Below are 18359 nucleotides of genomic sequence, written 5' to 3'. Positions count from 1 at the left end.
TCAGCTTGACGGCATCCCTTCCTTCCGGTATCCACCACCGGGTTCTGGGGTTACTGCCGCGACAGGCACCAGAGACCTTGCGACCACAGCTCCGAGCAGCAGCGGAGACAATGGAGGTGGAAAACATGGTCCACTCGGACTCAATGTCCCCAACCTCCCTCTGTACATGCTTGAAGTTCTCCCGGAGGTGGGAGTTAAAGACATCCCTAACGGAGGGCTCAGCCAGACGTTCCCAGCAGACCCTCACAGTACGTTTGGGTCTTCCAAGTCTTTCCGGCCTCCTTTTCTTCTGCCAGCGAATCCAACTCACCACCAGGTAGTGATCGGTGGACAGCTCCGCCCCTCTCTTCACCTGAGTGTCCAAGACACAAGGCCGAAGGTCGCCTGAAACAACTACAAAGTCTATCATGCACCTCCTGCCTAGGGTGTCCTAATGCTAAGTGTATTGATGGACACCCTTGTGCTCGAACATGGTGTTCGTTATGGAAAAACTATGACGAGCACAGAAGTCCAATAACAAAACACCACTCGGGTTCAGATCAAGGGGAGTATTCCTATCAATCACGCCCCTCCAGGTGCCACCGTCATTGCCCACGTGGCCATTGAAGTCCCCCAGGAGGACAATGGAGTCCCCTGTTGGAGCACTTTCCAGTACCCCTTCGAGGGACACCAAGAAGGCCTGGTACTCCAATATGCTGTTCGGCCCATAAGCTGAAACAACAGGTAGAGACATGTCCCCCACCCGGAGGCGGAGGGACATGACCCACCGGGGTGAACTCCAACACTTGGCGGCTGAGCTGGGGGCTCAGGAGTAAGCCCACACCAGCCCGCCGCCTCTCACCTTGAGCAACTCCAGAGTGGTAGAGAGTCCAACCCCTCTCTAAGGACTGAGTTTCAGAGCCCAAGCCATGTGTGGAGGTGAGCCCGACTATATCTAGACGATATCTCTCAACCTCTCGAACCAGCTCAGGCTCCTTCCCTCCCAGAGAGGTGACGTTCCAAGACCGGGGTTTGGGTCGCCGAGGCATCCGCCCTTGACTGCCACCCAAACCACAATGCACTGGCCCCTTTTGAGGTCTCCTACGGGTGGTGGGCCCATGGGAGAGTGGTCCCAAGTCGCTCCTTTGGGCTGTGCCCGACCGGGGCTCTTCCCATGGGCCCCGGTCACCAGGAGCTCGCCTGCGAGCCACAACTCTGGGCCTGGCTCCAGAGTGGGGCCCCGGTGATGCCAATCCGGCCGACCTAATCGGTTTCTTTGCTGTTTCCTTTCATCAGGGGTTCTGAACAGCTCTTTGTCTGGCTCGTCACCCAGGACCTGTCTGCCATGGGAGACCCTACCAGGGGCTTAAGCCCCCGACAGCTTAGCTCCTGGGATCACTCGAGCTCTCACACTCCCCCACCACATTAAGGTGGCGGTTCACGGGGGAGATTCATAAACCAGTCTTCATAAAATTCCCCCTAAAGCCAATGGAGGGCCCGATCTCAGAAAACAGGTGGAGGGAGACCGAAGACTCGAAACAGCCATCATCATGACGAAACACCACTCCAAGCATCGAGAAGGAGAGACCAGAAACGCAAAACAGAAACATTCAGAACAAGGAACACGGAGATCCGGGACTGAAATACCTAGAACGAGAAAGCAAGGTGAATGGATGACTGTGGGGAATAATGCACATGGCAAAATTCAGGTGGCCCAACAGCGACAAAACCCCCTTTTTCAAACATCCAATGTTTGAGATGCAATGACTGGGGGTAAAGGACGAGAATCAATCAGAGAGAAATCATCAAGAAGATGCAAAACGAAGGGGAGTCCATAGGATTATACAAAAAAAGAAAAACGGAGGGGCAGATGGACGCTCCCACATCAGAAGAAGTTGGACCATCAAATCCGAAGAACGGAGGGAAGACATATGACACTGAGAAAGTGAGAAGGAGAACAGTGGGCATGAAGAACTGGTGATGAACGCAGAGCTCGGGGAAATGGAAGAAGAGGGATTGGACCGCACACCTGGAACTTAAGTAGGACGCTGAACAGGTGACTTGATTAGACTGAACCATCCGCAGGGAGGACTAACCAGGTAAACGCATTGCTTGAGTTGCCTGCCTGAAATACTCTCAGGGTCGTTCACAAATCACATTAACAAACTCTGGATGGGACTCTTTCTGAATTTACACAGTATGTTGCCTGCCCCACTTGTGAAAATAATTCCCTTGATCTGCTTTATGCTAAAGCACAAGGAGCATTTGGCACCCCCTCCCCATACACACACACACACACGTTCCAAGCTGTGATGGAGAGAAGGACTTTGAATAAACTTGTATTCATCATGGATAATCCCTAGCATCCTCTCCATCCTATACTTGACGCTCAGTGGTCAAACTGACCAGTTTAAAGTTGGTTTACTTGATAGATACTCAGGACACTGGCCTGACAAAACAAAGGCTGAGATGAATGCCTATGTCCTATATTGAATCTCAGAAAACATTGAGTTAAATTTTGCAGCAATTTGGTGAAGGTCTGAAAAAAAATGATCATAAACCTGAAATTCATTGGATAGCTGATTTTTAGTAGTGTTTTTATTCAGTATTGTGTTGATAGTTTTCCAGAGGCAGGCAACATTGTTTTTATGCTGGGCTAACTTTGTATTGTAAAAGTGAACCTTTGCTCCTCTTATGATATGGTTTAACCTGTTTCTATATTTTTTGAATTCTAAGTGATTGTAGGGAGTAGGACAAGTCAGATATTTTTTATATAACTTATGCTTGGTCTTCAAGGATTTTATTATAGCTGAAGTGATCCATGGTTTTGACATCCTGGCTTGATGAAGCCAACAGGACAACATCATCTGCAAAGAGCAGAGAGGAAGTCCTGTGGTCAGCCCGTCAGGCTCCCTGGACCCCATACTCCCAGAACAACCTCCACAGGACACCATGGGGGACGCAGTCAAGTGCCTTTTCCAATTCCACAAAATACATGGACTGGATGAGCGAACTCCCACGAACCCTCCAGCGCCCTAAAGAGGGTGTACAGTTGGTCCACATGATCATGACCAGGACAGAAACCACGTCCCTCCAGGTGCCACTGTTGTTGCCCACGTGGACATTGATGTCCCTCAGGAGAACAATGTATCTTCACAAAGTAGATTTTTACTACAGGATTTTCATACTTACTCTGTTTACAGTCCATCAGCTTCTTGGTTGTTTCAATGAGGCTGGAATTCATCGTCTCAATAACATCATTCAGTTGCTCAGTCAAATTTTCTTTGCTGTCAAAGATTTCTGACAAATTTCTTACTGAATCACCATCTGAAATGAATCCAGGCCAAAAAAATCTTTATCAGTGACTTAATCACAGAATGGATGGTGAATCAAGTGCAGTTAGCTAACAGACTATTAGTTTAAAGGTGCAGAGACAAGATTGAAATTATTACCCAACAAGCTGATGTAAGGGTGTGTTCAGACTTGAAAAGTCTGTTGGTCTAGACTCCGTCCAATTTGAACCTAGTCTGTATACAGAATGCCGTCAACTTGACTATTCTTCGAACCAAAGCTTCTAAACAGAATCACATGACTAAAGATCTCTACAGTCATTGGCCAGAAAGGAAAAGGGTGGGGCTAAGAAAAACAGAAAGAATAATGGACATCCTAGGTTTTGCAGTCCATGTTTGGATAGTTCACTTTTTCAAATGTATATTTCGCTCACCAGTTTGGAACATTTGTATCAATGTTAGGTACAACAATTTTAACTTCATACTTTGGTATGGTGTAGGCATGCTGCAAGGCAGTTACTGAGGAGGGGACGACTAAGAAGGTCTGTTGATGACATATAAATTGTCTGGAAAACAGTGTGAGAAGCAATGTGTAGCGCATCAAAAATTGTTTTAATGAACCTGCTGTCAAGGTAGGGAGGGGTGGTGAGCATGAAGGACCCAAAATGCAGAGACAGGAGGCACACGGTTCCAGGGCAAAGGGGTTTATTAATGTAACAAAAAGCGCTGCAGAGCAGGGAAACAAAACTAAAACTCACTGTGGGCATAGCATGAACACATGCCAGACGGGAGTCAGGGAAGAGACGTTAATGGACCAGCACAAGAGGAAGGCAGAGACAAGACTGACAGAACTGACAAGACACAGGTGAACATGATCAGGAGAGATTGGGACTAGGGAAGTAAAACTCAAACCATGACATAACAGTTCCTTTCAAAATAAAACAGGAAACATGTTTGTTTTTTTGTCAAAAATGACAAAAAAAACAAGACGGAAAGCTTATATACTCTCCACTTTTGATCAGAATAACTCCTTTTGACACGTGCAGAATGCTCTAAAATACAGAAAACGGCCATAGAAGAGGAAATAGCGAGTTCCGTTGTAAACAAACAAAGCTGTGGCATAGATCAGTGTTTTTCAACCTCTTTTGAGCCACGGCACACTTTAACCTTGACAAAATCCAGCGGCACACCAGCATCCAAAAAGGTTTAAAAAAAGGAGAAACTCTGTATTGAGTCTGTATTGATCTACAGCTCCTCCGCAATCTCTCATGTTTTTTTGTGGTAATTGTGGCAGAAAAGCTGGAAGTTGCAGCTGTTTTTTTAAAGATGTATTAAAAGTTAAGTTAGAAGATTTAAAAACTGTTTGATGTGTGTTTGTTGTGGTTTGAAGACATTTAACAGGAAAAACTGGTGCGCTTCAACGCTGTCACTTTAACCTAATGTATTATGAGAGATGTAGTGCAAACAGCCACATAAAGGAGACAGACTTGCTTTTATGAGCTTCATTGCTTTGTTCACTTGTTTCACTGTCTGATACTGGATTCTGTGGAAAGCTACACTGCCAAAGACGAGCTTTATCTGGTATTTTGGTTGGAACTGAGCGACTTTATTAGCAGAATCGGAACACGGAAGTGAAGACTTTAACCACTTCTGAATGGTCAGACGAATGTCGTGTGATTAAGCCTCCAAAAATGATTGGTGGAGACAGTTAAAGGGGCGGGACTTTTCAGAAAACCTTTATAGCTGCAGCTAAATCCTGGTACCCTCATTCTTATCAACGTGTATTTATTGGAATCAAATAAACACAAAGAAAAAAGTCTTTTACGATCTTTTATATTCCTAACTACTCAGTGTTGTATCAGGGCCTGTTTGGATTAGCAAAGAGTTGATATCCTGGAGATGATAAATATTTTTAGATCAGTGAATGGGTAATTTCCCACAGCACTTTGACCATCTCCCACGGCACACTAGTGTGCCACGGCACACTGGTTGAAAAACACTGGCATAGATTGCTCATCATTTTTAATATATGTGGCCAGTGCTTTTTTCTTGGACGAATGGACCCGGAAGAAGGGTTAGGATTAGGCTAATACGTGTCAACAACATTTAGCCTTGGATGTACTTAAAATCCATGTGGTCAATGCCGCCATGTGCATTGCTGCACATAAATATGTAGGAAAAACATCAGTCTTTATTTTGTCTGGACACGACTGGTAACACAAGTTCATATGATTGTTTTTACGGGTTTCTCAGGACTTCGCATTTCTGCATTTCTGCATTCAAAAGCAGTTTCTGCCAGTTCACACGCTGTTCCACAGCCGCTCCTCTGCTTGGCAGCTCACTGATGGAGAGCAGCCAGACGGATTGCGGTCCGAAGCCACCTCTGCAGCAGAGCATCCTCCCTTGCCCGCAAACATGAAGCTACGAGTCCGGCTGCTCTGCTCAGAGACATGTTTCAGTTGTGCAGACCAGCTGGCCAGTCCTGTTCGCGCTCCAAAGCTTCTCTGGAGCGCCACACCGTGTACGCATGACGTAAAAGCCAGATCAGTAGTGACCCATCATAAATTGTTTACATGCACCACGATCCGATCAACGTCGGCAAAAACCAGCTATCTCGATCCGAAGGAAATTTTGACCTGAATGAGTCTGATCGGTGTATAAATGAAGATGTAAAAGTGCCAAATAGTGAAAAAAAGTGTGTTTTACACTGTGCTGCCTAACAATATTACATAATCTCTCAAACAACTTCCATCCAACACATTACACCTGTTCTGCAGCAGCTACATTGGCTATCAATCACACACCGAATTACATACAAAATACTTGCTCCATCAAATCTTTCAGATCTTGTTCATGTCGCCACACTGACTACCTCCGGACCTCACAAACATTGGCTCTGTCTCACAATTCACCAAAAAACTGAAAACTCACATTTTCCAACCTAACTATTTCCCTCCATAACTTCCTATTTCGTAGCCTATTTTATATTTATATTTATTGTGCATTCTATTGCTTTTATTCTGTTTTCACTTTTATGTACGTTGACCATGGGTTCATTGAAAGGCGCCTAAAAAATAAAATGTATTATTATTATTATTTATAATAGAGACATGTAAATACAAAAGCGGATTGGACCAAGCACAGAGCCCTGTGTTACACCACGACTATCTCTGTTGTATGAGGAAGACTCATTTACATGATCAGATAAAAATGTCTTAGTTTTTATGACCACCTAAAACAACAGAATTCTTTGACCTTGTTGCTTGACTGTCCAGATTGACTAGTTCCTCAAAATTAAACTTGTGAATCCCTCCTCATCCTAATTATGCTTTTTTTTAAAAACATTATTTAACTGTTCAAATTTATTTTTAAACTTTAAAGATGTTGTTCCTTCCACAGGTCCCTGTTGTGTTATATTGACAATAATTTAAAGGAAGACAATGAAACAAGTTAAAAAAAAAAAAATTAAAGAATCCACTTGGAAACTAATAAACATCACATAAACAGACCCATACAACACTGCAGGATGACTGTTTCAGGTTTTCTACATAATAACTTCCATTCATCTGTTTTCCATTCCTGCTTGTGAGGGTTGCTGGAGCGTATCGCTGCTGCTTTAGGAGGAGCGCGAGTTACACCCATTTTCGTAGTCCATTACAGGCTCACACATATTCACACCTAATAGAAAATCAGAGTCACCAATTCAGCTATGAAGCATGTTTTAGGGCCGTTAGAGGAAGCTGGAGAACCAGGAGAAAACCCCCACACACACATGGAGATCATGCAAACTCCACACAGAAAGCACCAGCTGGACCTTAACCATTTGAAATGAAAGTGCAAACCTCTACATCAGGGGTGTCAAACTCATTTCCACCGAGGGCCACATCAGTATAGCAGCTGTCCTCAAAGGGCCGGATATAACTTATACATGTAACTAAATGTAATGAAACATACATGTAACTACTCCTTAATGTTAAACAACTAATTTATTTATTTATTATAACTTTTGAAAGTGACAATTACAGTTGCATAGAAAACATATGTTTGCTTGTTACTCTATCATAAATCCTTTTAAATTTGATTCTGTCAGGTTAGATTATATGGACAGTGTTTAAGTCCTAATGTATAGTTGCCCAATCTGATATTTCAAGGCAGATTCCCCCTATATATATATATATAAATACACACCAATTTTTATTTTTCATTTTAAGAAATCAAAAATTTTCATGCTCTCGGGGGCCACATAAAATGACATGGAGGGCCACGTTTGGCCCCCGGGCCTTTAGTTTGACATATGTGCTCTACATTATCATGCAGTCTTACATGCCACAATTTAATAAAGGTTAAAAAAATTACATTTCTGACATGATTGTAAAATTTAAAAAAAAACTATTGTCACATTTGGTCTGTTGCAAGTTAAATACTCACAGAGGAGGCAGACAATGATGAGTCCAGCCAGAAGAAGAACACTCAGCATCACCATGAAAGTAATAACACCGAGATAGCATCTCCTGTTGGACTTGATGGAAGCTATAGGAGGAAAATTATAACTGAAACCACAATAGACAAACATAAAGTGAATTCATTTTGTTTCATCATTGAGTTCTCTCTTACCTGGTGGATTTGAGTCAGAAAATTGGCAGACAGGATCTTCAGGTTCAAAATTTTCATAAATGTCTTCCATTATAAGGATGTAAAATCTAAGAACGTGTGAAGCGTTTAACAGACTGACTTGTATACTGAACAGCTTTTTCTGTCTAAGGTTATTATTAAAGCGATGGGAAGTCAATGTCATGTGACAGTAGTTGCATTGTGACAGGAAGCTTGGGAGAGGTGAATGTGTGAAAGTGGGGTTTCAAAGAAATAACTTCTTCTAAGTTCCGCTTTTACTTTTTTTTCCGTCTAACATCTAAGTGCAGACGCTGAGCAAACAAATAAGAGCTGATGACCAGATTTTACTGCTACAATAGGTAGTTATGAATCTTCAGACACAAAGACAAACACATTCTCACCTCTACTCGTCCAATACGGACACATGGTAGGGAGCCCCCTCTGCATCACATATAGCTTGGGGTGAGCTCAACTCGTTGTTTTTTGACGTGCTGCCTGCCCCGATTAAATTACTTCAGTAAAGTTTCACAGATTTTGACGTGCTGCCTGAATAATAAGAATAAAAAGAAGAAAAGTATTTTTCTTTTTCCTGATATTGTCAGAGAGCAGTGCTCGATGTGTTACTTTTAGTTAAAATGGTCCACTTTTTTGGAATATGAAACAGAAATTAAAATCCAATTAATTTTTGGTTAAAAACTTAAATTAATCCACAGTGTTTTGGGATCTTATTTTCAGCACATCGAAAGTTGGGCTCCCCCAGAGCATTAACATGTGACACGGAGGGGGGTCCCTGCCCATGTGTACACATATGACAAGTTGGGGTGAGATTGTGTTGCCCAGACACCTGCAGGGGAGAGCAGGTCAAAGGAATCTGCCTCCCAAGCAACCCAATGTCAGCCACTTAGACCAGGGCTGGAAGGACCACCACAATGAACCACAGCACTGGATAGGTGGAGGGCTCAGGGGCACCGAGAGCATGAGGCCCACCCAGGAAACAGTTCTTTTGCCGTGCCTGGAGATCCAGTTGGGGCCTTACCCCACTGAGACATGAGCTAGAATGCACCTTGATAAATAAATCATTTTCTTCAGTCATGAAATTCACACTTGCACCCAAAAGGAAAGAAACACACTAAAATTTTGTCTGTAGAAGATTTCTTTGAAAAAACAATTCAAGTTTCAATCTGAACTGTGTAACTTTTGCTCATCAAAAACATTAGAACAGATCTTTTATAGCTGTAAACACACAAAGGTCTTCTGGTCCGATGTTCATAGTTATGTCAATCAAATATTTTTTATAATAGCCACTTGTTTTTTTTTTTACTGCTTTTCTCTACTTCATGGACAGTTTGGACTTAGAAGTTTCTGATTTGATCATGCTTGTCACTCATTCATTCATTTTCTAAACCTGTTTTGTCCCTTTCGGGGCCAAGGGGCTGCTAGAGCTCTGAAGACAGGGGACATTCTGGACAGGTGGCCAGTCCATTTAAGACTGGCCATTTAAGAGAAAATATGCATTTATTGTCACTGACCTCATGTACAATGACATTGAAACAGTCGACATATCAAAGTAAAAAAGATGAGAATGAACACAATTATAAACATGTCTGTAATGTAAAAAACATGTACAAAATAAAATAAAAATGTTTGTTATGTGTAAAATGATATGCGCAAAATATAGGCATGTTTGCTATGTGCATAAACCATTTGACAGCAGGGAGGTAGGTAAATATTGAAGTTAGAAAAGATGAAATCCTAAATAAACAAATTTACGTACAAAGGTATTTGTCAGTTTTATCTGGAGAGCCGGGAGTTTAACATAGTTATAGCTTTTGGAAAAAAACTGTTTTTAAATGTTTTTAAAATTTGTTTTATTTTTTCTGCATCTGTAGTAACTCCCAGAGGGCAGTAGATCAAACGCAGTAATCTGTTTAGTCCAGTGAACTCATTGTCATGTTCAAGAAACCAGTCTGTGATGATTCCAGCTTCATGGCATGGTGCCTTATCCTGCTGGAAGTAGCTATTGGGAGATGGTACACTGTCATCATGAAGGGATGGACATGGTCAGCAACACTACTGAAGTAGGCAGTGGTGTTGGAACCATGCTCAATTGGTACTAAGGGGCCTAAAGTGTGTCAAGAAATTATCCCCCATACCATTACACCACCACCAGCCTGAACCGTTGATACAAGGCAGGATGGATTCATCTTGTTTATGCCAAATTCTGACCCTACCATCAGAATGTTGCAGCAGAAATACAGACTTATCAGATCAGGCAATCTTTTTTCCAGTCCTCTATGCTGTGCAAACCTCAGTTGTGGCACCCGATGTTGTCTTCTGCTGCTGGATCCCATCTGCCTCAAGGTTGGACGCATTGTGCATTCAGAGATGCTATTGGTAAATGGCGTTTATTTGTATGGCACTTTTCTACCTTCCTCGAAGACCCAAAGCACTTTACAGTCACAGTCCCATTCACACACATACCTCAGTTGTAACCAGTGGTTACTTGAGTGTCTCTTACCTTTCTATCAGCTGGAACCAGTCTGGAAAATCTTCTCTAACCTCTGGGATTAACAAGAGATTTCCGTCCAGAGAACTGCCTCTTACTGGATATTACTGGGGATCATCCTTCTTACACACATGCAAGCGAAGAGACGGCTTAAGCACAATGCATTAAAAAATGCAGCAGAATCACATCTGAGTTAGGTTTGATTTCTTTTTATTAATGCAGTCTTTAAACACTATCTAAAAATCCATCAATCCACTAATAGCTGTAGTAGCTAATAGCTGCAGTGTAAACAGGGCTTCAGCCATTTTGTAAACGATGTTGAGGGGATCCGAGCCATAGCCCCGCCCATGGCCACTAAGAATCATGGGAAGTGTTAATTCCACACCATGAGTTAGGAAGCTGTGAAGAGAAGTCACTCTTAAATTATGCCCAGGTGAAATTTGAGGCACAATGATGACTCCCTAAAAATTCTGGCATCATGAACAGAGCTTGGCCATTTGGCTTCAATGTTTGTGATGAGGTGGGTGGCATCTCATATTACCTGGATAGTGGGGAACAGGAATCAGTATGAAATAAAGTTTGATAAAAACAAATAACTGTAATATATTGTTACCTGCAAATTTATGCTGTGCATTGACTCCCTATTAACATAGTCTCCTTCATTGACGGAAGGGGCTTTACTAGGAATTTGTGTTCCATCAATGCACCCAATCCCATTTGGGAACCCTGACATCTGAGGATATATAATTAGAAGCATTGGAATGATTATGACTGTAAACAGTATGGATACATTGATAAAGCAGTGCTATGCAATTGAAACTGAGACTTACAGGTAAGGTAGCAGAGGTAGCCTGTTTACAGAGGTTTGTTTGCTGGCCTCCAATGAGATTTTGGCTATGGACTGTTCAGTGCTGGAGCCGACCACTAATGGCATTGAGAATGTTCTGGTCATGACTGATATATTTAGTAAGTACACCATGGCTGTTTTTCTGACTCAAATCCACCAGGTATGAGAGAACTCAATGATAAAACAAAATGAATTCACTTTATGCCTGTTGGATGCTGGTCCGATGACAGTTGCAGGTTTCCATGTCCCGGATGGAAGTTGGAATCAAATTGTAGATCCTTGGGACAGAGCAGGCAGTGCTCTGGCACTTCTGTCGTAGTATTGCTTCTGCCGGCTTTGACACAATTGTTGTCTGTTCTGGACTGTGCAGTGAGGCGAAGGAACCGGCTGCAGCTGCTTCTCCGTAGTGGTAAAACAGAACGTAAGCAACGACTCATCAGTATCCATGAAGGCTTTGGCAGTCTGCACTGCCTTTTCAGCAAGACCGTTGCTCTGTGGGCTGCTCGTGATGTGTTCAAAGTCCCATGAATGTGCAAAGCTTTTGAACTCCTGTGAGCTGTAACAGGGTCCGTTATCACTGACGACAGTCTGTGGCACACCAAACCTGGCAAACATGGCTTTTAACTTTGTAATCACTGCGGCTGATGTAAGACTGACGATTTTCTCCACTTAACGGCTACTATGTAGTCATGGCTGTTCCACGTGAACAGGTCTGTGGCTATTGTCTGCCAAGGTTGCTCAGGAATACAATGGGATATCATTGGTTCTCTCTGGTGTGAGTGACGCCTCTCTAGACAGATGCTGTAAGATCCAACCAGTTTTTCTATTTGTTTGCCCATCCCGGGCCAGAACAGAACATCTCTCACTCTCTGCTTGGATTTTTCAATCCCCATGTGTCCGGTATGTATGCGTGACAACACCCTGAGCAAGTGAGGGGATGATTGTCTTTTCGCCCTTTAGCAAGATGCCATGTGCCTCAGATATCTTATGTCTGTGGTTCCAGTATTCAGCAACAGTGGGTGGGCACCTTTTGCGTGACTCTGGCCAACTTGATTGGATTATCTGTTTCAACCTTGACAGTTGCTCATCCTGTGCATGTGGCTCCTCTTATTTATGCAATTTTCTCTCACTCACAGGGGCATTGCTGATCACGCTGTGAATTTGGAAATCCATTCCTTCACACAATGTCTGGCTGTCACACTCGATTGGTTTCCTGGACAGCGTGTCGGCGACGGGGATGTGTTTTCCTGGCTTGTGTTGGATGTCAATATCGTACCTTTGAAGCTGCAATATCATGCGCTGGAGTCGATATGGTGCGGCAACAAGTGGTTTGCGCATTATTTATTCCAAGGGCCTGTGGTTTGACTCAACAACTACATGTCTCCTATACAGGTACTGGTGGAACCGCTTACACCACATGTATCAAACTCAAGGCCCGCGGGCGAAATGTGGCCCGCCATGTCATTTTATGTGGCCCGCCAGTAGGGCTGTGACGATGACCTCATCACCGCATCACCGCACTTTTTTTTTTGTTTGTTTTTTTGAAAGTTTTGCATATGGTGCATGATTGGAACTATAATAAACTCATTAAAACGTTCATCTTTGCTGATAATTTACGTTTTCTGCTAGTCCTGTGTTCAGACTTTCCTTCTTTCTTTCAGACTGTTCTCTCCTTCTCTCCCACCACGCCTGTCACTGTCTCTAGTCGGGAGCACGCTCTCAGTGCCTCTGCTGCACGTGGCTCCCTTTACACACGCAGGCGCGGGCTTTCAGAAGGACACATCCTCATTCTACAACAGAAGTTTCCGTCTCGCGAGGAAATATGACAAATTTACTGCGTTCTAATTATTAATTCCCATTGTATTCGTTCTTAAGTGCGCGACATGGCCGCCCGCCTATGGAGTCCTAAACTGATCATAATTGAATAAATAAATATTTAATTAAATAAATAAATATGACCTCATGCAAATACACAATAAACCAATACATCTCTCATAAATATATAAAAAGATCATGAAATTGTGAAAAACCTACACACAGATTTTAAATTAGCCTTTATATTATTCAATATATTTCATTTTGCTTTAAAAACCTGTTCATTATTTTAAAACATCATTTTAAAATATTCATTTTTAATCATGTTGAATATTATTATAATTCTGTCTTTTTTCAGAAGCTCGTATTTCAAAATCAATATTTTCCAAAGTAGCTTTGTTTTTATTTCATGTTGCTTTTTTTCACAATGGCTTATTTATTTCATGAAGAGCTTTTTCAGGAGAATGGGTCTGTCTGTCAATCAGTGAAAGTGGGCGGGATCTAAACGCTCATTGGCTCATCCATGGAAATCGACTCATATTCCTCGATACCCGCTCAGCGGTGTACCAGTCAAAGAGATTACATATTTCAGCGATATCCGCGCGGCTTTGCTGACATTAGAGATCAAATAGAGTCAAACAATCTGTCTGCTGCAGAAGATGCAAACATCGACGACTCTGTTTTTGTAGTTTGAGGGTTTGTGTGGACCAAACCACAGAGGAGCTCCGGTCGTCCACGTCTCCAAGTCCCGGTTAAAACACTCCTCATTCTTACGCCAATCACTCAGAGTCAAACTTTATTTATAAAATCAAACTTTATTTATAAAATAGCGCTTATCATGCATTTCATGCAGCTCGAAGCGCTTTAACATTAGAAACAAAAAACACACAACATTACAGTAAAAACCCAACCCACCCTACACCCTTCCCACTCCCCTCCATTAAAGCACATGACCCACGACAATGAATGTTGACTACCAATGCAAGTTAAAATAAATAAATAAATAAATGAATAAATAAATAAAAAAGCAAGCAAGCAAACAAGCAAGCAAACAAACAAACAAACAAACAAACAAACAAGGCTCGGCTCTGCTGCGAGGAAACGGCATTTGGGAATCTCTTCATACCAGGAGCCAGCCCGGCCACGGGAGCATCGCCACAGCGCCAACCCAGACCGGGACAACACCAGGGTCCACTTCACAGCCGTGAGGCTGCAAAATTAAACCCCAGCCGCCCCAGCAAAGGCAAGAACTGCAACAACAGCCACCGGGCAAGCCGGCAACCCTGGCAGAAAAGACTCCCACAAGAAACACTGGGGCTAAAATCACAATAAGATACTAAAATTATAAGATTTATTAAAAATATATATATATAAATAATAATAAATAAATAAAATAAAAAAATAAAAAAATAAATAAATAAAAAATAAATAAATAAATAAATATAAAAAAAACTGAGAATAAGATGCATAAAATGAAATGAAATATAGTATAGAATATAGCCTATAATAAAACTAATAGAATAAATTAGCAGTTAAAATCAACTAAAAGCTAAATTAAAAAGGTGGGTCTTGAGCCTCTTCTTAAAAACCTCTACAGTCTCTGCGGCCCTGAGGCCCTCCGGCAAGCCGTTCCACAGGCGAGGACCGTAATGGCAGAACGAAGCCTCACCATAAGTTTTGGTCCTCACTTTAGGAACAACTAAGAGGCCAGCACCGGAGGACCTCAGGGTCCGCGAGGGCTCATATTTTAAAAGAATATCATTTAAATAAGAAGGCCCAAGACCATAAAAACACTTATAAACCATTAAAAGAACTTTAAAATCAATCCTGAAACGCACAGGGAGCCAATGCAGCGACTTTAAAATCGGTGTAATGTGTTTCCGCCCCCTGGTCCTCGTCAGAACTCGTGCCGCTGAGTTCTGCAATAGCTGTAGATTTGAAATAGACTTTTTGGGTAAACCAGAGAGCAGGGCATTACAGTAATCTAAACGACTGAAAATAAAAGCATGCATTAGCACTTCTGTGCTGGCAAGAGAGAGGAACGGGCGGACTCTGGCAATGTTTTTAAGATGATAAAATCCTGTCTTGACGACATTTTTAATGTGTGGGATAAAATTTAGCTCAGAGTCAAAAAGTACGCCCAGGTTTCTCACACATTGAGAAGGTTTAAAATTATGAAGATGTGGTAAAATCATCTCTCTCTTGTCTTCAGAACTGATGATTAGAACTTCAGTTTTGTCCTGGTTGAGCTGTAAGAAGTTTTCTGCCATCCACAACTTTATATCTAAAATGCAGTTTAAAAGAGTGTTAACCGGTTCAAGGTCATCAGGAGACACGGCGATGTAAAGCTGTGTATCATCAGCATAGCTGTGAAAGTCAACGCCGTGTCTCCTGATGACCTCCCCAAGAGGCAACATATACAAATTAAAAAGTATTGGCCCTAAAATCGACCCTTGGGGAACCCCACAACTTATTTCGTGGATTCTTGAAGAGCACGTATCCATACTTACATAAAAGTGTCGATCTGTAAGGTAAGAGTAAAACCACTTAAGAACATTCCCAGAGAGGCCCACTAGACTCCTAAGTCTGTCTAATAAAATCTGGTGATCTATTGTATCAAAAGCGGCACTAAGATCCAGTAGCACCAGAACAGAAAGTTTCTGTGAGTCGTAGTTTAATCTAAGATCATTAACGATCTTTAAAAGAGCCGTCTCTGTACTGTGGTTTTTCCTAAAACCAGACTGATATTTTTCTAAAATTTTTTGGGCATTTAAAAACTCATGCAGTTGAGTAGCGACACTTTTTTCTATTATTTTACTTAAAAATGGTAGGTTTGATACGGGTCTATAGTTATCCAGATTTTTTGGATCTAATTGACTCTTCTTCAGAAGGGGCCTCACCACCGCCGTCTTACAGGCAGAGGGGAAGACCCCCGTCTGAAGAGAGCAGTTTACTACATTTAAAAGCTCTGACTCAAAGAATCCATAAAATGTTTTAAAAAGTGAAGTGGGAATGGGATCTAAAAGGCAGGTTGTAGTGTTTACTTGGGATAAAACTCGACCAAGCATCTCCGCATCAACCAGGACAAAACTCCCCAGTGTTTCTTCTGGTAAAAACAATGCTGGAGGTCTGGTAAGATCAGTGTATTGCATAGATGACATGTTTGATCTTATAGCTTTGATTTTACCCATGAAGTGGTCTGCAAAGTCCTCACATGCAGCATTAGATGATGGCATGGAGGACTTGTTGAAGTCTTTGTTTATTAAAATATCAATTGTTTTAAAAAGAAATTTGGGGTTGTTTTTATTTTCTGAAATGATTTTTGAAAAATAAGAGGTTCTGGCCCGTTCAACTGAGTTATTGTAGATTTTGAGTTGTTGTTTTAAAATGTCTTTATGAATGATTAAATTCGTCTTACGGTATTTCCTCTCTGCTCTCCTGCAGTTCTGCTTCAGACCCTTAATGTCGTCAGTCTTCCATGGCATTTTAGGAGTGGCTCTTATTGTTTTCGTTTTGAATGGAGCCACTGCATCTATGGAAGACTGAAGTCTGTTATTAAAATGATCAACAATAAAATCACAGGGTGCAGGTAAAATCTGAGCAGGAGTTTGCTTAAAAACATCAATAAAACTTGCAGCCACTTCAGGAGTTAAATACCGCTTCCTCACAGTTCTCACTGAGGCTTCCTGCTGGATTTCACTGGTGACACCAAAAAACACACAATAATGGTCTGATATGGCCAAATCAACAACAGAGGACACCCCAGTGGACAGACCATAGGTAATGACAAGGTCCAGGGTGTGTCCCCTGTTGTGAGTTGGCTGTGTGACATGCTGCTGAAAATCCATGCTGTTTAGAAGATTTAAAAACTCACAGGCATAGATATCATCATAATTATCAACATGCAAATTAAAATCACCAGTAATTAAAATCCTATTGTACCTAATATGAAGAGATGATAAAAATTCAGAAAATTCCTCGATAAAACAGGAAGGAGGGGTTGGTGGTCTGTATACTGTGACAGTTAGAACATGTGGGTCTGCAAACAGAAAAGCATGATGCTCAAATGAACAATATTTACTAATTAAAACATTTTCAGATGATATTGTTTTAAGAGCAATCGATGCTGTACCTCCACCTTTCTTTCCTCCCCTGATTGAAAATAAAAAGTTAAAATTAGGTGGAGAAGCCTCAGTGAGAATAGCTGGTGCATCAGAGCCAAGCCAGGTTTCAGTTAAAAACAAACAGGTTAAATCATGGTCTAAAATCAGATCATTAATGATAAAAGACTTATTTAAAAGTGATCTGACATTTAAAAGAGCCATCTTCATGGTTGTGGGTAAAATCTGATGTGTGCATGTCATGGGTTTTGTGACTGATGTGTGAATTGGTCGGAGACATGTAACATGCGATGCACGTGGATATGAATGCAAATGATTTGAATGTCTATTGGTGATGCGGACTGGTATGTGATGCTGTATGGCAGAGAATGATGAGTCAGGGGTGTGGATGTCCTGGTTCAACCGTCAGCTGGATATGGTTTTGAAAGAACGGAGGGTGAGATCAATGTTCATGCTGAGAAGACGGGAACCACTATTGTTGGGGTGTAAACCATCTGATTTAAAGAGGTATGGTCTATTGTAAAAGGTTGTGAAGTTATCAACGTATGAAATGTTTATGGAATGACAGTATGTTTTTAACCAAATGTGAAGCTGACGGACGCGTGAGAACATGATGTCTCCATAACGGGGTGCAGGTAGTGGTCCAGATATAATGCAGTTTATGTTTAACTGTTGGATGGTGTGAATCAGGTGGATGAAGTCCATTTTCAGAGTCTCTGATTGCTGCAGTTTCATGTTGTTGGTGCCTGCATGTATGATGAAAGTCTTCGCAGAGGGGTGTTTGACAGAAAGTTGGTGAGCAGAGTTTTTAATGTCATTGACGACCGCTCCAGAGAGTGAGTGTGTGTGGCACCTTCTGACCCGGACATGCCGGACAACGGAGTCTCCCACGATGAGCACGGGCTGCTGCACAGGTCCGGGTCTCCCAGCGGGGTGATGAGCAGCGGCCTCCGCTGAAGGGGGCTCAGGTGGAGAGTTGGGAGCTCCAGAGCGGTGTTTCCGGGCAGACAGTAATCCAGCGTGAAGACCTGTTTTTCTTGTGGAGAGTGGATCCCCTGAAGCCGGTGAAACGCAGGATGCGGCGCGCGAGCCCCGGGGAAGCTCGCCTGAGCGTCGGGCCACCGCCTCTTTCAGCAGACGGCGGCGTTTCCCTCTCGTGCCGGGCACCAGCGAAACAGCGGAGGATCCGG

The 18359-nt window shown here is 42.3% G+C and overlaps 1 long non-coding RNA gene across 1 annotated transcript; it reads right to left on the bottom strand.

Annotated features, from left to right (window-relative positions):
- Positions 1-3125: 3125 nt before the first annotated feature.
- LOC110017413 (uncharacterized) lies at positions 3126-8044 on the bottom strand. The gene is made up of 3 exons (XR_013652820.1): positions 7884-8044; positions 7698-7799; positions 3126-3306 (listed from the first exon to the last, which is right to left on the bottom strand). It is a non-coding gene; the product is annotated as an uncharacterized LOC110017413 (long non-coding RNA).
- Between the last annotated feature and the right edge of the window lie 10315 nt (positions 8045-18359).

This window comes from Oryzias latipes, chromosome 21 (assembly GCF_053564925.1).
Source record: "Oryzias latipes strain Hd-rR chromosome 21, Olatipes_Hd-rR_3.1".
Lineage (NCBI taxonomy): Eukaryota > Metazoa > Chordata > Actinopteri > Beloniformes > Adrianichthyidae > Oryzias > Oryzias latipes.
The sequence above is the reverse complement of the archived record's forward strand: the minus strand, read 5'-3'. Positions and strand labels throughout refer to the sequence as shown.